The 23,085-nt window shown below is 43.3% G+C and overlaps 1 pseudogene; it reads left to right on the forward strand.

Moving 5' to 3' along the window:
- The first annotated feature begins 19,591 nt into the window (after window positions 1-19,591).
- Window positions 19,592-19,708, forward strand: LOC126471695 (5S ribosomal RNA; annotated as a pseudogene).
- Window positions 19,709-23,085: the final 3,377 nt, after the last annotated feature.

Raw genomic sequence — 23,085 nt, forward strand, 5'->3', positions numbered from 1 at the left:
GTATTTCAGACGAGTTTAGTAATTCTCGACTGTGCGTTTATATGTGTACGAGCTCTCGATGCCACACGACGAAATTAAGACCTTTAGTGGGTACCTTTTCAATTACATACTGATTTCCCGTGTGTCCTGCATGGAGCCGTGCGTTCGTGAAGTGTGGCGGACAAGCGGACTCGAGGCCTACGAGAAAGACAGGCAGAGCCGAGTACGTCACGAAGGTAGGGCTGAACTCGCTCGATCACTCAGCTCAGCAGACTAACTACGTTTCTGGTCCCGTTAACTCAAAGCTGGGCGTGTACATACTAGGGAATATTGCATCTTCTTCTGGATTCTGATATTATGAAGTCTTACTGATTAACTGCAGTATAACAAAGTTTAATTTAAGATCGATACTCGGCATAAATGGCAGCATGGCTTGTTTATAACATTTAGTCTAGTCTGCTTAACAGTCCTCATTTCGTACAAGAAGTAATGTCTTGTATTGTATTGTATTGTACTGTATGTTAACCGGGGTCCTAGAAACGACGGAGAGGCTCCGTCACTGTCGCAGTCGCAGTGTTCCACAACCCCACAATGACTACCGCAGTCCACTTCACCCCTCCGCCGCCCCACACTGAACGACTCTTTCAGCGTTACTGTGCGGTTCGGCCCCCGTGGGGACCCCCCACCCCCCACCCTCCCTCCAAGGAAACGCCTCACACCAGACGAGTTTAATCTTTACGTTTGCGTGGTTGAGTAATGGTGGTGAACGCGTACGTGGAGAACTTGTTTGCGCAGCATTCGCCGACATAGTATAGCTGAGGCGGAACAAGGGGAACCAGCCCGCATTCGCCGAGGCAGATGGAAAACCGCCTAAAAACCACCCACAGGCTGGCCGGCTCACCCGAGCTCTACACAAGTCGGCCGGACGGATTCGTACCAGGGACCAGGCGCTCCTTCCTACTCCATAAAGTCGTGCGTTAGACCGCACGGCTAACCGGGCGGGCGAAGTAATGCATTATGCAACTGATAATTATTTTGGCATGATTTTAATTTTATTGTGTCCCAGCACAGCCGTGACAAGTTATAAGTAGGTCTAGGGACTTCCGATCATTGTAGGACTAATAACAATAAGACTCCATAATAGCGTATTCCTGCAGAAGATGCAATTCTCGTTTGTACGTACATACGTAGTTGCGAATTAACAAGTGCAGAAACGTAGTTTGTCTGCTGAGTTGAGCGAGTGAGCGAGATCAGGCCTACGTTCGTGACGTACGTGCTGCGGCCTGTTTTTCTCATGGGCCTCGAGCCGACTACTGTGACGTCACTAGCTCGTTCCAGGGCCTTCGATGAGGTGCCTTTTACGTCATTTCCATTTCGAGCAGACGTGTTCTATAAGTTTAACGTATTGTTAAATGAGAACGCATGTTTGTACGTTGCCACTGGGCTCGGAGGTAAGCCTGTCCAAATTCTAGTGGAAGATGGAAGTTTCACTGCCAATATTTTGCCGGCAAGGGGAGGAGAGGTTGTGGTGTAAGGTCCCTGATCACCAATCTTTTCACCAATATCTTGAATTGAATTCCATATCTCCCCACTTCAACTTCTCCCTTTTCTCATCATCATCACCATCATACAAAAGAAATCTAACACCACACTATACGTGCATCCATTACACTTACCTATACTCAACAAATACACATACAACAGAACTTTCACATATCCGCATGGAATGGAGGAAGAACTCCCATTCTGGCAGGCAGATGAACCCACCCCGTGAGTTACCGCGGCCAATAATGTCATAAGTCATTTAAATTTATATGGGTTTAACAATTAAGACATTTCCGTGGTTAGAAACCTTTCTGTCACGGTATCCTTCTAAGGGCAGATGGGTTACGTTCGGCTTGTTTATTGAACTACCCCCGTAAATCCAATGTGAAATTTCGATCTTTGTATGAGCGTTTTCACAATCTTTATGCTAATAACGTTTTCGAAAACGCTGTCACTTTCGTTTAACACCAAATATAATGAGATGTGGAAATGGTATTTAGGTCTGTGAACGATACATAGAGCACTTCTTTCACTAATTCCAGTTTTTATTTGAATTATTTTACGTTAGTTACAAGACACACAGCAATTTCTGCTACATTAATAATAGTCCTGCTGCTCCTAACAATAATTTCCTCTTAAAACATTCTTCTGCGAAAATCTTATTCAGCAAAAAAATCTGAATAAATAACGATTCGCCACTGTATATGTTTCAGGAAGAATACGAATGACAGTCATTAAACTTTAATTACACTGCTGGCCATTAAAATTGCTACACCAAGAAAAAATGCAGATGATAAACGGGTATTCATTGGACAAATACATTATACTAGAACTGACATACGATTACATTTTCACGCAATTTGGGTGCATAGATCCTGAGAAATCACTACCCAGAACAACCACCTCTGGCCGTAATAACGGCCTTGATACGCCTGGGCATTGAGTCAAACAGAGCTTGGATGGCGTGTACAGGTACAGCTGCTCATGCTGCTTCAACACGATACCACAGTTCATTAAGAGTAATGACTGGCGTATTGAGACGAGCCAGTTGCTCTGCCACCATTGACCAGACACTTTCAGTTGGTGAGAGATCTGGAGAATGTGCTGGCCAGGGCAGCAGTCGAACATTTTCTGTGTCCAGAAAGGCCCGTACAGGACTTGCAACATGCGGTCGTGCATTATCCTGCTGAAATGTAGGGTTTCGCAGGGATCGAATGAAGGGTAGAACCACGAATCGTAACACATCTGAAATGTAACGTCCACTGTTCAACGTGCCGTCAATGCGAGCGAGAGGTGACCGAGACGTGTAACCAATGGCACTCCGTACCATGATGCTGGGTGATACGCTTCCAATATGCGTTCACCGCGATGTCACCAAACACGGATGCGACCATCATGTTGCTGTAAACAGAACCTGGATTCATCCGAAAAAATGACGTTGTGCCATTCGTGCACCCAGGTTCGTCGTTGAGTACACCATCGCAGGAGCTCCTGTCTGTGACGCAGCAACAAGGGTAACCCACTCATGGTCTCCGAGCTGATAGTCCATGCTACTGCAAACGTTGTCGAACTGTTCGTGCAGATGGTTGTTGTCTTGCAAACGTCCCCATTTGTTGACTCAGGGATCGAGACGTGGCTGCACGATCCGTTACAGCCATGCGGATAAGATGCCTGTCATCTCGACTGCTAGTGATACGAGGCCGTTGGGAGCCATCACGGCGTTCCGTATTACCCTCCTGAACCCACAGATTCTATATTCTGCTAACAGTCATTGGATCTCGACCAACGCGAATAGCAATGTCACGATACGATAAACCGCAATCGCGATAGGCTACAATCCGACCTTTATCAAAGTCGGAAACGTGATGGTACGCATTTCTCCTTTTTACACGAGGCATCACAACAACGTTTCACCAGGCAACGCTGGTCAACTGCTGTTTGTGTGTGAGAAATCAGTTGGAAACTTTCCTTATGACAGCACGTTGTAGGTGTCATCACTGGTGCCAACGTTGTGTGAATGCCCTGAAAAACTAATCATTTGCTTATCACAGCATCTTCTTCCCGTCGGTTAAATTTCGCGTCTATAGCACGTCATCTTCGTGGTGTAGCAATTTTAATGGCCAGTAGTGTATCATCTCTAAAAATGAAGTAAAGTAATTATTTTTTGTTTGGTTGTAGGTAAACGTCTACAGCCCCCAAACACGTTAAAATCCATGCATCACAATGAGAGTATACTATAAATTGACGTCGCCAAAACTGATGTTGGTAGACAACCATTCCAGTATACTCCAGCCAAATCGTCTGAAGGGCACTTACATACGATTGCGGATCTCTTATCTCAACGACGTATGACGAGTGGAAATGTTAAATGTTCTAAGAGCTAAATCTCACATTTGCCAGGCGAATCAAAACACAATCTCTTTTTATACACAATTTACGAGGGCTATTCGGAAAGTAAGGAACGATAGGTCGCGAAATGGGAACAACAGTGAAAATCAAAACTGTTTTATTTGCAACAGCTAGCTACAACTACCAGCTATTTATCTCCATAGTCGCCGATCCGACTTAGACGTTTGTTGTAGCGTTGTACCAACTTTCCAATACTCTCGTTGTAGAAGGCAGCCGCCCGTGCTTTCCGCCATTGCTCTACGCTGGCCTACAGCTCGTTGTCTGTGCCAAAATGTTGTCTTCATAGCCAGCGGTTCATGTGAGCAGAGATGAAACTGAGAGGGAGACAATTACGGGCTGTATTGTGGGTAATCAAACATTTCCAATTGAAAACTATGCAGGAGCATCTTCATTGCCCCTGCAGAATGCCGCTGAGAAAAGTCTTGAAGAAGAAAGCGCACGACAGTTACGTAATATTGGCTGCATAGTTTCAGGCGAAATTTCTCACCAGGCCCTCGTACTTGGGGGGAGACACTATTGTTCTAGGTATCGTTATGTGCTCCCTTTATGCTCAGAACTAAAAATAACGACGTAACGCAATCGACGAGCATACTAGAGACACTGCCCAACACACCGGTGCAAAACTTCATCGAATTTTCACTGTGGTTTCCATTTCGCCACCGGTCGTTCCTTACTTTCAGAATAATCCGCGTATCGGTATCCAAAAAACTGACGAGTAATCTGACACCAAAGAATTACGCTGCTCACCTCAACACTGAAAAAATTATGAGACTAATCAGAAAATAAGTAATTTATTAAGAACGTTCTACGAATCATAGCAGGGAAATGACTGGTTCCGCCGGCCGAAGTGGCCTTGCGGTTAAAGGCGCTGCAGTCTGGAACCGCAAGACCGCTACAGTCGCAGGTTCGAATCCTGCCTCGGGCATGGATGTTTGTGATGTCCTTAGGTTAGTTAGGTTTAACTAGTTCTAAGTTCTAGGGGACTAATGACCTCAGCAGTTGAGTCCCATAGTGCTCAGAGCCATTTGAACCATTTTTTTGACTGGTTCCAGGTGTCAATAAGAAAATTTTTGTTACTGAGGCACAACGTTTCATTTGCCATAATATAGGTACAGAAATACAGGAGTAATGTTTTAAGTAGTGCAACTGTAGTCAGCAAACTATTTGTCATGTTTTGATTGAACAAAATTGTGGAAAAACCGCTAGAAATGTATCCTCGACCAAGAGGAGCACGCCTGGGCAGAACAAATGTTTCGTAGACAACCGTAAACATTTTTTCATGGGGGCACTGACTGTCTCGTCTCACACAGGGATAAGTGTATTAAATGTATTAACTCTTGAAATAATGAAGAGTTCTTTTTTTCTATCTCGATTTCATTTTAGTGCCCCTGATAAGTGTCTCAAAACATCCCCTCTAACTTTTTTTTCGATGCCTGTGTCTGAGATGGGCCAAAAGGCACACGTTGACAACTTTTTCATGAACTTTTCAAATACTTCAATTACTACGATCTCGTCGAAGAAAAAGGTAATAACGACGCTTCTTTCAAACATAGATCAAAATGTTCTCCGAAAGCGCTTGGCGTAATTGGATACATTTTACTATGATTCCTCGTTTATTTGTAAAAATTTAGGGAGTGCCTTTTCAAATCCTCGACCGGCCATCCAGATTAATGTTTCCGTGGTTTCCTTAAATCGCTTAACACAAATGCAGGGATGGTTATTCTGTGAAGGGACACAGCTGATTTCTATTCCAATTCATTCCCAATCCGAGTTTCTACTACGCCTCTAACGAACACGTCATCAATGGGACTTCGAACGCAAATCTTCTTTACTAAGTTTGTAAAATAAACTAACATCCTTTCCTCAAGTATAAATACCATAGCTAAACTAAGTAGATTTTAATATTGTCACCACTGCCGCTCTTGTATTTCACCGTGCGATTTTGAAAGGAAGGTAATGTTTGCTTTAGTATTGAAACGTGGAACACTGTGGCCCAAAGTAAAGCAGCTGCTGACTGAACTCGATTCGGAGTGCACTTTTTTTTCGCGAGAAACTTTCGTGTTCCGTGTCAAATATGTCAATTTTTGAAATGAGAGGTATCGTTTGGATGTGACTACTAAATCGATTTTAATATTTTATCACAGGCCTACTTTTTAAACTTCTCTGATGTCACGATGAGTGCTTTTCCTGAAGTGTAGTGTATTTTACAAGGTTTTGGGAGAGAATGCTTTAACCACAGGCACTAATATTTAGTAACGATTATTCGTGGGCCTGGCCCTTATGGTTATTCCACGTCGGGGGTCATTCCCTAATGCGGGTAATCTGGTAAGGACAGGAATTAACAGATACAGAGAGACTAAGCATTATGATCGAAGTATCTGAGACAAGGGATCCGTATGTAAGGGACGCGGGTGTTAAATTCACATCCTGTCGTCTTAATTAAGATTTTCTGCAATGTCTCTAAATCACTTCAGGCGAATTCTCAAATGGTTTCTTCAACTAGGCCACAGTCGACTGTCCCTCACACTCCTGTCCACTTGATCCCTCGACGGTCCGGTGGACATTTACAAGTAAAATAATAAAGAGCTCGGGTACGTAACTGAAGCACCGTTTGCCTGCACTTGTTCAGGCGCTACACAAAAAAATAATTTTTGATGTTGCTGTGGAGGGATGAAGCCAGCTGTTGACTCTAGTCAACATAATGAGACGATTCATTACACTAAGGCCTTTCTTTCATAAACTCCACTGGTTGTTAAAGCTGTTGTCTGTGATTTTGGTAATAGCGAGGAATAACATAATCGTAAGCACAGTGGTTATGGTTTTCTCTTATCGTTAAATCACGATGGCAGTTCCGTGAATTCCCTACTTCAATGACAGATTTACGTGTGACCCGACTCTGACAGAAATGACGGACCTGCACAAGTAATAGCCCTGCAGAATCCCGCTGAGCAGAGAATGCCATTGTTTGCAGACGCTGCTGCGCAACGGGTTCCGTGTTTTTGCTGTCGTTCCTCTCTGCTTCCCTTGACCTAGAATCCGTGACGCCCATCTGAACTGTCCGCGTTTGTAGCCTCCCACAAGCTGTTGGCCTCGGATATAGTGTCGTGCAGACATTTTTAAAATGGCGCTGTAACAGAACATCTTTCTGCTTGCAAAAGGGGTAACATATTTCACCAGGGTAATGTGAGGTGGCACCCTTACACAACAAACAAGTAGCTATAGTACTTACAGCCATGGAAAAAAGTATTCATACACTGCTTTTATGTACAATAACTTTATTTATTAGAACTAAAGCTCACGACCAGAGATGTTATTTGGTAAACCGGTAAACAATATGGTGTTTCCTTCCTAAACTGTATATTTGAAAGGATTAACTAAATTAGCCTTTCGCAAAAAGTAAATAAAAATCCTGTACCAGCTGCGTTCACACAGTGAGGAAAAAAGTGTTCATACACTACTATACATATAAACATAGAAACGACTAATGAACCGCTTGCAGCAAGAAATGCCTCCAGTGGCAAGCTGCACCTCGTGCATGTTGGTTATGATACACGATAAATGCCGTACAACATCAACATGTGTCGCAAAGCGAAGGAAACAGTCGTAGAGGAAAGGCAAATAGTTGTCTCCCAGTATGAAAAGGGAAAATCATTTTCAGAAAAAGCTGATGTTACTGGAAGAAGCTGAGTAACTGTGCAGTCCATAACATCCAGAAAGAAATACTCTCATTAATAGTGAAAGGAGAGGTCGAGTACAGAAACTAACGCAAGGAAGAAATGGTTCAAATGGCTCTGAGCACTATGGGACCGCAAGGAAGACAAAATACGTTAATAAGGATGGTCAAAAAAGATCCTTGACTGACAGCTCCTGCCTTGTCTGCGCATGTTAATGATGAGTTCTGGAAGAAATCACACCAAGGGCTGTTCGCTATATTTTAAGCAGTACAGGTTAGGGAGCTAGTGTACCTAGAAGAAAACCATACATCAGCTAGAAGAATAAGAAATTGAGACTTAAATTTGTTTGAGAGCATATAGGCAAGAGCCCAAGTTTTGGGACAAGGTACCGTTCACAGATGAAAGTAAATTTAACATATTTGTAAATGCTGGCAGAATTTTGATGTGGAGACTACCAAATACTGAGCTGGATTCCGAACGTATTCGAACAGAAGTAAAGCACGGTGTAGGAAGAGTTATAGTATGGGGATGTGTGGCTGCATGGCTACTCTGGTGTTGAGCAACTTGTTTCTGTTGTAGGTACCATGGACAGACTTCAATACTAAAATACCCTAAAGGAAAATCTACAAAAAAGTGTTGATAGCTTGGGCTTAGGGACAGATTGCTACCTTCAAAAAGGTAATGACCCTAAGCATACAGCTGAAATCTTTCGTCTGTAGTTGTTGTACCATACTCCCCATGTTCTCAAGTTCCCAGCACAAAGCGCAGATCTTAATCCAGTTGAACATCTTTGGACTATGCTTGGAAGAATGACCGGTAAACACGAAAATACGAAGTAAGACTGCTCTGAAACAATGTCTACAACAAGAACGGCAAAATGCTACCCCAGAGATTACCAAAAAGCTGGTTAATTCAATGCCAAAGAGGTTAACATAAGTGGTAAATAGAAGATGAATGCCTACAAAGTATTAGCATTGTCATCATATTTATGTACCTAGTAATTTTCTTTGTATGTATGAATACATTTTTCCATAGCATGTGAAGCCAGCTTTCTATAGATGGCTAATTTAGTTAATCCTTTTATATGTACAGATTAGGAAGGAAACGTCATAATGTTAATTTACCAAATAAGATCTCTGGATACGATCTTTAGTTAAATAAATAAAATTATTCTACTTGAGAAACGGTGTATGAATACTTTTATCCATGAGTGTACATCTATGCTTATAACGAGGAGATATGTTTTCTGTTCATAGGTACTTGTTTGTATAATTCACGGAAACTAAATGCCAGCATGATTCCCTCAGTATATTCTCTAAAACTTCTTGAAGCAAATGTTGTTGTTGTGGTCTTCAGTCCAGAGACTGGTTTGATGCAGCTCTCCATGCTACTCTATCCCATGCAAGGTTCTTCATCTCCCAGTACCTACCGCAACCTACATCCTTCTGAATCTGTTTAGTGTATTCATCACTTGGTCTCCCTCTACAATTTTTACCATTCGCGCTGCCCTTCAATACTAAATTGGTGATCCATTAATGCATCAGAATATGCCCTACCAACCGATCCCTTCTTCTAGTCAAGTTGTGCCACAAATTTCTCTTCTCTCCAATTCTATTCAATACCTCCTCAGTAGTTATGTGATCTACCCATCTAATCCTCAACATTCTTCTGTAGCACCACATTTCGAAAGCTTCTATTCTCTTCTTGTCTAAACTATTTATCGTTCACGTTTCACTTCCATACATGGCTACACTCCATACAAATACTTTTAGAAACGACTTCCTCACACTTAAATCTATGATCGATGTTAACAAATTTCTCTTCTTCAGAAACGCTTTCCTTGCCATCGCCAGTCTACATTTTATCAGTTATTTTGCTCCTCAAATAGCAACACCCTCGACTCTTATAACTGCCATCTGGTTTCTGTTCAAATTGTAAATAGCCTTTCGCTCCCTGTATTTTACCCCTGCCACCTTCAGAGTTTGAAAGAGAGTATTCCACTCAACATTGTCAAAAGCTTTCTCTAAGTCTACAAATGCTAGAAACGTAGGTTTTTCTATCCTTAATCTACTTTCTAGGATAAGTTGTAGGGTCAGTATTGCCTCACGTGTTCCAATATTTCTACGGAATCCAAAATGATCTTCCCCGAGGTCGGCTTCTACCAGTTTTTCCATTCGTCTGTAAAGAATTCGCGTTAGTATTTTGCAGCCGTGACTTATTAAACTGATAGTTCTGTAATTTTCATATCTGTCAACACCTGCTTTCTTTGGGATTGGAATTATTATATTCTTCTTGAAGTCTGAGGGTATTTCGCCTGTCTCATACATCTTACTCACCAGATGGTAGAGTTTTGTCAGGGCTGGCTCTCCCAAGGCTGTCAGTAGTTCTAATGGAATGTCGTCTACTCCCGGGGTCTTGTTTCGACTTAGGTCTTTCAGTGCTCTGTCAAACTCTTCACGCAGTATCATATCTCCTATTTCATCTTCATCTACATTCTCTTCCATTTCTATAATATTGTCCTCAAGAACATGAGTGACATTTAAAATATTGTCGGGTTCCTATGGTGTAGGCGTCAAAAATATGTTAAAAACTTACAGAAAAAATTCTCCAAACTTAAACACAGAATAAGAATCTAATACAGTAGGCAGTTTTTGTCCATTGTTATTGATTGTGCTGACGCCGCAGATGTCAGTTTTCAGAACGTTTTAATCTTTGATAACTCGTAGCATACAGAAATTTGGTCAGTACTTGGAAATTTGGTTTTTCTACATCTAATACGCTAAGCCAAACATATGCCCGTAAAGGACATGTCGATAGGCGCTGAAAACGTGTATTTACTTCACTGCTTTGCCTGCTTCGTGAAAACGTGACGTCATTACTTGTTGAAACATTCACGGGATGACCATCAATTGCAAACTGTCGTCAGTATCTCCAGAATGACGTTAAACGATTACTCAGGCTTAGATACATTATTTCCTTTTAAATGTATGTAAATTTTCAGCAGAGCATGCTACTGTTTGAATTGGACATTATCTTCTTGGAGATAGGCACCTCTAGTAGGGAACATATTATGAAGTATGGGGCTAATCTATTTGCTCAAAAGTCCTCATAACGTTTAACCACGACCCGACATTAGGAATGTCGTGACGCACCTGAAAAGCTACAAACTATGAGTCAGTGATGTCCCTACGTAAACTCAACCTATTGACGCAGCTAGAACAAAGGACGTTCCGTCAGACCGGAAGGCAATATTCCGTTGGTAAGCACTCAGTGATTTGCATATTTTCTTCCTCTTGGCATTCAACAAGTTGACCACTGATTTGATAAATGCAAGTCCTGTATGATATTCTTTAAAGCTCCGTCTTCTCTGTTCTGTAGCGTCGCACAGCCTGTAATGTTCATTACTTTTTTCAAAAAGTTCTTGGAAGGTTTCTTTTGAATAACCTACATGTGTCACACAGTTTTCACTTTGATGAACAATATACTTCATAAATACTTAGTACAGAAAAAAAATTTCCAGTTGCACACAGGTTGGATATCACAAAATACTGTCAATTGAACAGGTTTTGGTTCAAATGGCTCTGAGCACTATGGGACTTAACATCTGAGGTCATCAGGCCCATAGTACTTAGAACTACTTAAACCTAACTAACCTAAGGACACCACACACATCCATGCCCGAGGCAGGATTTGAACCTGTGACCGTAGCCGTCTCGTGGTTCCAGACTGAAGCGCCTAGAACCGCTCGGCCACAACGGCCGGCGAACAGCTTATATTTACTCTTACAGATCATCTAAGAGAATCAGTCAATTAGAAATTATTATTATTGCGAATAATTTGTAACATGATTAAGACTTTTGAATTCGTCAACCACGAGCCCTCATGCTAAAATTGAAGTACGCAGTCTAAAAAGAAAAAAATGGCTCTGAGCACTATGGGACTTAACATCTTAGGTCATCAGTCCCCTAGAACTTAGAACTACTTAAACCTAACTAACCTAAGGACATCACACTCATCCATGCCCGAGGTAGGATTCGAACCTGCGGCCGTAGCAGTCCCTAGTCTAAAAAGAGAAGAGAGACACCCAGAAGACACACTCGAACGTCAATGTTTCTGTGTGCTTGTGCACACCACGGCCGTGAATGTAAATGATTGGAGTTGCAATGCTCTGTGATAGGTAAAACGGCCAAAAGAATGCATCAGTGTCGTACTTGTTTAATTCTGTTGCCAGGCCTGGCAGAATATATAAGGCGCTGCAGTCATGGACTGTGCGGCTGGTCCCGGCGGAGGTTCGAGTCCTCCCTCGGACATGGGTGTGTGTGTTTGTCCTTAGGATAATTTAGGTTATGTAGTGCGTAAGCTTAGGGACTAATGACCTTAGCAGGTAAGTCCCATAAGGTTTCACACACGTTTGAACATATATAAGGAGCATGAATAGCATCAGATGTTGAGCGATAAGTGTACAGGATACGGAGGTGCCGCATACTGCTGTGAGAAAACGTTAGCAGAACCTAAAGTCGCACGGAAGTGGTCGCGCCGTCTAGGGCGCTATGTCACGGATTGTGCGGCCCCTCCTGCCGGAGATTCGAGTCCTCCGTCGGGCATGGGCGTGTGTGTCGTTCTTAGCATAAGTTAGTTTAAGTAGTGTGTAAGTCTAGGGACCGATGACCCCAGTAGTTTGGTCCGTTAGGAATTCACACACATTTGAACATTTTGAGCACCTAACTGAGGTTGGAAGGTGCCTCATTGTGGCCCTCCATTTGAGCGGCTGATCGAATCGCACGGTATCGAGATTTGTGGGGCATTCGGGTATGACAGTGTCTCGACGATAGACTGCATGTTAACGTGAAGACAGGCATACTCGTCTTCAAGGTACCGGTCGACCATGTCTGACCCCCCACAACGAAGAATCCCCATATCGTGCACCAAACACATCGTGACCCCTTCACATCGGCATCTGCCATCCAGTGACAACTAATGTACTCCCTGCAACACTTTGTCTCATCCCACACCATTGGTTGGAGACTAGAAGCAAAAGGAGTTATGAATTACCGTCCCATGCGTAGGCTGCCGTCAACTCCACAACACAAACGGCTGCGTCCTGAATGATGCTGTGAGCGGGAGACTTGGACTGTTGATGAATGGAGTCGAAATGCGTTCAGCGATGAATCACGGTTATGTACTACCCAGAATTACCGTTGTCTGCGAACATGACAGCGACCTGAGGAGAGGTTCCCTTTATCGAAGATTTTAGGGAGACACTCCGGTATTACTCGTAGCGTCATGGTGCGTGGAGCCATCAGGCATGACTTCAGATCATGGCCGGTAGTTACTGAGAGAATTCTGACAGCACAACGGTACATCACGAGCATCCTGTGTCCTCGGGTGTTACCTCTCACGCAACAGTATAGCGGTGACATTTTTCAACAGGATAACGCTCGTCTACACGTAGCTCTGTCTCTATGAACAGTCTGTGTGATGTTGAGGTACTTCCGTGGCCAGTGAGATCCCCAGTTCTTCCCCCTACAGACCACATGTGCGACCAGCTCAGGCGTCAACTCCGTCCCCGTGACAGTATCCAGTATATCAAGGGCCGGTTGCAACAGTTCTGGGCCACTTTGCTTCGGGAGATGATACAACGGTTTTATGATACCCTTCCCAACCGAATCACTGCACACATCCAGACCAGAGGGGCTGATAAGTGGACTTACACTGCCAAGTTCTTTGTAAATTTGATTCGATTTCGTAATCGCTGAAATAACCTGACATACCCTCCAAACCTGTGATGTTTTATGTTATTTCCTCCTCTCCTTCTGAATGTTTCACTTTTTTTGTCAGGTAGTACATTACGGAATAGTAGACACAGCAGTTTTCTGGTTTTTATCTTATCTACAAGAGAGAAATCAGCTTTTATATAGCAAAAACATGGTGTGTCACCTGGTCCTATATAGGGTCACTGTTGTGTATGCAGCTCATCAATGATCTACTGTTTGCAGTGACAGACGACACAAATTTGATCCTTATGCGGATAATGCAAGCATATAGTACCAGTTATCTTGCTGAAAGGGCCACTAATAATTTGAAAGTATCAGCAGATTGTTGAAGGTACATTATCATAAAATTTTGACACGAATCAGTACATACAATTCAAAATTACTCATGAAACAACACAAGCTCTAAAAATAGTCTATTCAAACAATGAAATGCAAGAAGTAGACAGTCGAAAACTCTTACTACAGATAGATCACCATCTTAATTGGAAACCAAACCCACATCCTAGAAATACACTCTAAGACAAACAGCCAACGCACCAAGAAGGATTTATCCAAATGGGACGTAAATTGGTAGATGTGATTTACATGTATAGATAAACAAATCATTACAATCAGAAAAACTGAATGATTTATTCAAGAGGAAGTGTTTCACAAACTGAGAAAATCATTAAAATGTTTGTCCACATCTGGCCTTTACGCATGCAGTTATTCGGCTTGTCTTGGGTGTCTCCAGAGACGTTATCGCTGGTCATCGAGGCTCAGTTCGAAGCTGAACTCATCACTGAAAACAATTCTACTCCATTCAAAGAGATTTCAGGCCGAAGACGTCACTGAAGACGCCAGTGTCATCGGTAGGATACTAACCTGACTGTTGCCGCCATGCAGTCCGACAGGCAGGAGTGATGATCTGGGATGCCGTTTCTTTTCAGACCAGGATCCCTTTGGTTGTCATCCGCAATACCGTTACAGCACAGCGGTACGTTGACGACATTCTACGCCCCGTTTTCTTGCCCTTCACGGCAAGCCATCCTAGGATTATATTCCAGCAAGACAAGGCCCGTCCCACATGAAGAGAATTTCTAATGCTTGTCTTCGTGCTTGCCAAACCCTACCTTGGCCAGCAAGGTCACCAGATCTCTCCCCAGTTGAGAATGTTTGGAGTGTTATGGGCAGGGCCCTCCAATTATCTCGGGATTCTGACGATCTAACGTGCCAGTTGGACAGAGTTTGGCACGATATCCCTCGGGAGGACATCCAACAACTCTATCAATCAATACCAAGCCTAGTAACTGTCTGCGTAAGGGTCGGAGGTGGACCAACGCGTTATTGACTTGCACAATTTGTGAAGCTCTTTCTCTTGAATAAATCATCCATTATTCTGAAACTGTAATCATTTGTTTGTTTGTACACGTACATCACTGAAGACGCCAGTGTCATCGGTAGGATACTAACCTGACTGTTGCCGCCATGCAGTCCGACAGGCAGGAGTGATGAATTGAATAATTTCTTCGTGGTGATATTTTTTTATATGAACAATGTTTTCAGAATATTGAAGCGTGTTGTGTTATACCTGGAGTTAGATCTAAAACATCCAGCGGAGACTTCTTACAAAAACTAGATAGTTTGACAACGGTTTCACAGCATATTTATTCATTAGTGTTGTTTGTTGTTGACGATATTTTTCTTTTCTCGAAAAGTAGTCCAGTGCATGAATAAAATTTTAACACTAGAAACACCGTCTACAAGAACTTCAATGTCTTAATATTAGCAAAGTAATAAGTGGTATACAAGGGTGTACATTTATTGAACAACCTGACAGAGCATATTAAATGTCTAATGACTAATGTGATAAAGTATTAGGCTGAATTGAAGAATTTTCCCTCTCAATTCCTTCTACTCAGTAGAAGAGTATCCTCACACACACACACACACACACACACACACACACACACACACACACACACACACACACACACGCAAGTCTTAATGTTAATGGTTTTGGTTACTTCATGATTGAAATTAGCACTGTAATATAATAGTATTGCATAATTTTTTGTCATTTCATCGCATTTTCAGTAAAAATATTTGTGCCCTTGACCCACTCTAAGACGTCCTCATACCTCGAGAACTACGGAAGAAGACAGATGAAGTATTTCGATAACCCTCTCCTTTAAATGGCGGTGTTATTCGAGACTTCTGTGGTGATTTTGGACACAGTAGCTAGCGACACTCCAAAGAAATTAGCCAATTTACTCAAAGACGTTTCAGCAATTCCCCACCTTTTATAAACTCACACAAAATTCAGTGTCAGCTACACGGTAGCAGGCCAAACTCTTGTCGCCCCACTGGCGTTCTTAGTCTGCAGAAACAACCAAATAATGTCATACCGCATGCAACATTAAATGCAAAAGTAGAAAGGAAAGAAGAAAGTAGAGACTGTAACGTCGCGTCGACGTTGAGGTCTTTTGAGTCGATTAACAGAATGACAGTCTTATCAACTCTATTGGCATGCTGAGTATTTGCACTTTCAAATTTGGTAAATATTTAAACAGTGACGGAGATTACTCTAAAAATAAACTAGAGAGATGGATATTCACAGTATTTTTTTAGCCATATCTTCTGAGTTATTTGATGCAGCATGACACAATTTTCTCTCCAGTGGCAACGTCTTAATCTCAGAGCAGCACTTGCACTCAACTTTCTCTGTTATTTGTTGGATATATTCCAGTCTCTGTCTTCCCCTACAGTTTTTACCCTCTACACCTTCCTGTAGTACCACGGATGTTATTACCTGATGTCTTAACAGACGTCTCATCATCCCGTCCCTTCTTCTTTCAATGTTTTCCCACAACTTTGCCGATTCTGCAGAGAAACTCCTCGTTTCTCATCTTATCGTTCCACATAATTTTCAACATCCTTCTACATTATCACATCTGAAACGCTTCGAATCTCTTCCTTCTCGATTTTTCCACAATCCACGATTCAGTTCTATACAATGCGATGTTCCAAACATATATATTCAGATTTTTTTTCCTCAAATTAAAGCAAATGTTTTTTTTTTTTTTTTTTTTTTTGTTTGTGGTTTTAGGGCGCAAAACTTCTATGGTCATTAGCGCCCAAAAGCAAAAGCAAAGCAAATGTTTGATACTAATAGACAGCTTTTCGTAAGGAATACCCTCTCTTTCATGTGCTAGTCTGCTTTTTGTGCTCTCCTTGCTTTCTCCGTCAAGTGTTATTTTGCTACCGCGGAAGTAATTGAAATATATATATTGGCCACGACATCTTGGTAGATGATTGTAGCAGTGCCTGTGTGTTTATGTGTTGCATTTTTTCATATGACTTGTCAAGCCAATGGCAGCACGGCATCTCTTGCCGCAATTGTCACAAGTGCATCTGGCTGCTGAGGCAGGAGCAGCGGTAGCATTGCGAAGCTTTTTCTGCCTTAATCTGTCTAACAAGCCTTCATCATGCTTCGACATTCCAGATGATATATCATCACGCCACTCTAGTCTCATGCTAGCCCGTGCCTACCATCTGTTTGTGTCGATTCCTAAGCTCTCCATATCTCGTTTACAGGCGTCCTTGAACCTCAATACAGGACGTCCTACAGGTCTTTTGGCTATAGAGATATCTCCGAGCATAACCTCACGTGGTAATCTGTCAGGTTCCATACGGTGGACGTGTCCCAGCTAGCAGAGTCGTCTCTGCTTCAAGATAGCTGAAATACTGTTGCAGTTAGTTTTAGATAGCACTGCTTCATTGGTCACTCGGTCCTTCCACGTTACTCCGAGGATGGATCTCAGGCATTAAGCGTTAAGGCGACGTTCTTGTTTGGCATAGGTAGTCCATGTTTCCGATGCATATAAAAGGATGCTGAGGACGCAAGTTTGATGTACAAGAATTTTGGTGGTCAAAGAGAGTTTGTTGTTTTTCCAAACACGTGTAGAGAGTCTGCCAAAAGTTGTCGCAGCTCTTCCAGTGGGTGCATCAATTTCCTTGTCAACAGACATGTTTGATTCTATAGTAGATACAAGATAGCAGAAGTTATCTACGACTTGCAGAGTAGTGCCATCTAGTGTGATATTCGGCTTTGTGTTAGCACCCTGAACCATAATTACGGTCTTACTGCTGTTTACACTCATCGAGAATAGGTGGCATGCGTGACTAAATCTTGATACTAGATCTTGTAGCTCTTCTGCGGAGTTCGCAACAATTGCAGCATCATCAGCATACAGGAGCTCACGAGCGACTATCTCGTAGCGCTTTGAAATACAACTTCCTGTATATACCTTCGACTTTGGTCTTTGGTTCGCCTCGCGGAGTGGCCGCGCGGTTTCAGGCGCCATGTCACGGATCGCGTGGTCCCTCCCACCGGAGGTTCTAGTCCACCCTCGGGCATGGGTCTGTATGTGTTGCTCTTAGCATAAGTTAGTTTAGGTAGTGTGTGTCTAGGGACCGATGCCCTCAGCAGTTTGGTCCCTTAGGAATTCACCCATATGTGAACATGTGCACTCTGGTTCCTTATAGGGTCTTTCCCAGCTGCATTGAATAATAAAGAAAATTGCAGATATTTTTTAACCTGTCTTGTACAAAGAAGAACATATAAATATCAATTGAATATCAAATTCAGCACACACTTTTTTACAGTCAGCGTCCCTTCCAGCGTCGGCAGATCGACAGTGCCGGCGCGCTGTGATGTGGTGAGACAGCGCTCGGCGCTGCAGTCGTTTAGTTGTGAAAGCTGATTCATCTCGGACGCGTGCTAACGACCCAGCTGTCTTGCGCTGTAAACCTCAAAACAACAATAGATATCCTCACTGATAGTAACACGGTAGGAAAGCCGGAAGCGCCAGCGGCATATCTGCTTGCTTCCTAACTACTCTTATAGCTTTCGCTCACAGGCTTCCCTTTTCCATTTTTCTTTCTTGTCGGAGGTCTGACCTTAGTTAACCAGGGCAGCCCAGCCACACGTGAACCCTTCCTTAGGATGATTTCTCTTTGGAGGTCCCAAACATTTGCGAATACAAAAACAAGGAGATACAGTAGTGTAAAAAGAGAGGGAGAGGAAGTGAGAGAGAGTGAGAGAGAGAAAGAGAATACATTATCGTGTGGCTGGAGTTTCAGACAGGATATTTTCAATATTATTGTTGTTGTTGTGGTCTTCAGTCCTGAGACTGGTTTGATGCAGCTCTCCGTGCTACTCTATCCTGTGCAAGTTGCTTCATCTCCTAGTACGTACTGCAGCCTACATCCTTCTGAATCTACTTAGTGTATTCATCTCTTGGTCTCCCTCTGCGATTTTTACCCTCCACGCTGCCCTCCAATACTAAATTGGTGATCCCTTGATGCCTCAGAACATGTCCTACCAACCGATCCCTTCTTCTAGTCAAGTTGTGCCACAAACTTCTCTTCTCCCCAGTCCTATTCAATACCTCCTCATTAGTTATGTGATCTACCCATCTAATCATTTTCAATGTATGGTAACTTTAAATAAACGGAATTTTATGGAATTATTTTTCTTTTTTCTTTTGATAGATGCTCACTTCTTGGGTCGCATTGATTCTTGCTTTTGGCCGCATGCGGGACGCGGTTTGGACGCCCCTGAGCTAAAGCAAATCGACATCGCATCTTATGAGATATATTGATAGCATCTTTCCACGTGTCAAAGCCTTCTCCTCCTCAGTACTCAGCCTCAGGTGTTCAACTGTGCGGGACACATTCACATGCACTTTTTTTTTGCATTTGTCTTTTGTCTACCCAGGCCAGAGGAGGGAGTCGAACTTGCGATATCCATGTTTCGAAGTATCGACGTTCCCTCAAGGCACATTTTTCCTGTATACCCCATGGTACAAGGTCTAATGGTGCCAGGTCAGGGAAGTGAGGCGACTGTAGATCCACAAAAAAATATGTGTCGTCGAAAAAAAAGGCTGCTCTGTTTCACTGGGAAATCCCTCCGAATGTTCGTGATCGTCCTGCTGGGTGATGAATGCTTCGACAGTTACCTGGTATCCGTACTCTGACGCTGTCACGTCGAGAAATTTTGGAACAATAATTATAAGGTTCAATCGAAATGTTAGCACCAGTCACCAACCACTGATCGTTTGGAAGTTTCCCGTGAAATGCATATGGATGCTCGTATACGTATGTTTGGGAAACGTATACAGTCATAGCGATGAAAGTAAGCTTTACGTATGATCCTTGTCATGCCTGGGCAACGACCTTGCCGCAGTGGATACACCGGTTCCCGTCAGATCACCGAAGTCAAGCGCTGTTGGGCGTGCCAGCACTTGGATGGGTGACTGTCCGGGCGGCCATGCGGTGTTGATATTTTTCGGTGTGCACTCAGCCTCGTGATGCCAATTGAGGAGCTACTCGACCGAATACCAGCGGCTCCCGTCACAGAAAACCATCACAACGACCGGGAGAGCGGTGTGCTGACCACACACCCCTCCTATCCGCATCCTCAATTGAGGATGACATGGCGGTCGGATGGCCCCGATGGGCCACTTGTGCCTGAAGACAGAGTGCTTATCATGCCTAACACGGCGTCTTAATCAGCAAAGAACTGTTTCACCATTCACAGTTCACCATACATTTTTACATGTTACTTGGTTCCATTTCCTGCACCACTTTTAAGAGGTATGCATGCTGTCCTCCTCTCTTTTCTGTCCTCTGGCATGTCAATATGATCTCCATGTGCCCTTTTCAGTAGGTTGTTACAGTTTCTTATGCGATCGTGTTAAACGTTGTGGTAAATCACCGTCTGTTTCGACTGGCATGGATTACCAAAGGTTGCACTGCCGGGATGCTTGCAACTTTAATTACATACGATAAATTAACGCTGTTCAATAATACACGGTTAACGGGAATGGCGAGGTCATTACACCGGTTCCCGTCAGATCACGCACTGTCAGGTGTGACCAGTACTTGGATGAGTGACCGTCCAGGTACTCCGCAACCTGTTGACAATTTTACCTTTGCCTTCATGGCAGAGGGGAAAGGAGGAGTCGCGGCATAAAGTCCCTGATTGCAAGTCTTTGCGCCAATGTCCTGGATTAATTTTCAAATCTCTCCGCAGTGTCTCATGAAGTGACGCCATGCGACTCTTGTTTGTGATCCTTCCATCGGATGGGGCGCTAAGGTGGCTGACCCTGGAGGTGTTCTTCGTGAGGGGTAAGCTATGTGCTGACACCAAGTTCCACCATCTTCCTTCTCTCATCATATTCAACAATAATGCAACACTACACTACGCACATAGCATTACACCTATCTACACTTAGCAGATACACTCACATGCACCACTATAATATTTCGCAAAGACAAAGAGTCAGTGGGAGCGTAGGGTAGCGAAAACCTTTCCAATTAAGCGGCTGAAGCTGCCCTCCGTGGTTTCCCAGCTATTCATTGCTGATTCCTCGTCTTGTGCTTGGCAAAAAATTCCCTTCGCTCATAGAGCAACAAACAACGTTGTCAACAGAGTTCTGCTACCTGCTTATAATCGCCAGTGTGCTGTTCACCAGGATGCTATAAATACTCTGCTATATGGGTGAAGGAAGACTGGACTTTGACATCCGGTCGAAGTCCAATCATTATAGGCAAACCGGTTGGTCAATTTGATGGCCGGCCGGAGTGGCCGTGCGGTTCTAGGCTCTACAGTCTGGAACCGAGCGACCGCTACGGTCGCAGGTTCGAATCCTGTCTCGGGCATGGATGTGTGTGATGTCCTTAGGTTAGTTAGGTTTAAGTAGTGCTAAGTTCTAGGGGACTGATGACCTCAGAAGTTAAGTCCCATAGTGCTCAGAGCCATTCGAACCATTTTTTTGTCATTGCTTCTCAATTCCTGTAGTACTACTAGTCATAAACTACAGGATCACTTTCCGCTTTCGAGATGAGGAGTTACTTTCTCTAGATTTAGCATTATTTTATTCCTTAGGTCGCAATTGATTTGTTGTCATAATGGCTGACCTGAAGTCATGCCTGATAGCCGGCCGGTGTGTCCGAGCGGTTCTAGGCGCTACACTCTGGAACCGAGCGACAGCTACGGTCGCAGGTTCGAATTCTCACTCGGGCATGCGTGTGTGTGATGTCCTTAGGTTAGTTAGGTTTAATTAGTACTAAGTTCTAGGCGACTAATGACCTCAGAAGTTAAGTCGCATAGTGCTCAGAGCCATTTTCAATTTGATGATGACCCGGGATGTCATCCGTAGTGGTGCATTTCAGATACCAATCCAAAACTCGCCTTAAATAATCTAGGGGAACGACATAAAACCGAAATCAGAATTGTCAACTGGAGGTTTGGGTCCAAAACTTTCCGACTGAACAATAAAGTATCGTGCTTTAACAACAACATTTGTTTAGTATCTGACGGAGATTCGTATTCCCCGCCTAGCCTAAGTATTAATAGGGAGACGTCGGAGATACTCGGGCTATCGACTACAGCCACAGCTTGCGCCCGCTCGAGGCGCAACAGCCGTGGCAAGCACGCCAGGTGACGCTGCCCTTTGACGAGTGTTTAACGCACAAAACCGCGGTCCGGCTCTGGACAGCCACTCTAAAGCCCTTAGTTACGCTCTATTGAATAACAGAGTCTTGAGCTTGCCTGATTTACTTTGTGATGTAGATTGCTCTCTGGATTGTTATATACACTTACATCGAGTTTTCTAAGTTCTGGACTTGTTCTAGACCGTTCGCTTCCTGGATTCCGTTGTCATCTTCCTCCGGAACCGCCTGTTTCGTTCCGCCCTTCTCCACGTTACCACCAGCGTAAGTAATCATAAACATTGCTCTGCCTTCGCAGAGAAGGAGAGAATAATTTCAGTAAGTTCCACGATAACCCGATAAAAAGACTCAAAACGTTCGGGCTAGAACTACTGACAACGCAAACTGCTTAAGTGTAACCGCAGTGGAGCTTACTGCGGAAAAAAAGTCTCTCTAACGATGAATCATAAACGTACTTCTGGTCTCGAAGCCGTATCACGGACAAATTAAAAGGAAAAGAATGAAAGTAATTCTTACGTATTTTAAAATATGATATAGAAACGTTTTTGGCGTTAACACACTTATCTTAAGAAAATCAATGGTAACTTCAGATACAGCTACATTCATTCTTGTTGATTTTTGTTACACGGGAATTCGGTCGTGATCTAAGGTATGTTTCTGTGCCTAACACTTCGTTTCCTAATGATGGAGACATCATCAGTGGCTATTACAGATTCAAGTAGTACACTTTGCAACAGAATTTAGGGATCGTTTTTTCCAAATCCAATCGCCTCCCACTGCGACGTGTGAAATTTGGCTCAAAGGTGCCTATGACTTTCCTTTGTAAGGGTGCAAAAGCGTGGCGTCCTGTGACGTCACCTAGGAGTCGGTGATGCTTCAAACAGCAGTGTGTCGACACATGCCAAAAAAACGCCACAGCTCAGAAGTTCATGTGAGCTGAAAGGTGGGTTAATGGTGGCACATTGGCAGAAAAATTCAGCACAACTGATTCAGGAATCATAAGCTAGCGTGAGAAAATTGAGGTACGACGTCTATACTCCTTACGTGCCAAGCTCTGCTTGGGGTAAATGTTTACTCGTATGTAGTTTCAGGAATTTTTAAGGGTCAACAGATAAGCTGACTGAGTGATTCAGGCTGGTGATGCTGTGTAGTGACTCTGAAGCAGCTCCTTTTCTTAACACGTTTCTCTGACGCGCTTCCCATCA

This window comes from Schistocerca serialis, chromosome 3 (genome assembly GCF_023864345.2).
Source record: "Schistocerca serialis cubense isolate TAMUIC-IGC-003099 chromosome 3, iqSchSeri2.2, whole genome shotgun sequence".
Lineage (NCBI taxonomy): Eukaryota > Metazoa > Arthropoda > Insecta > Orthoptera > Acrididae > Schistocerca > Schistocerca serialis.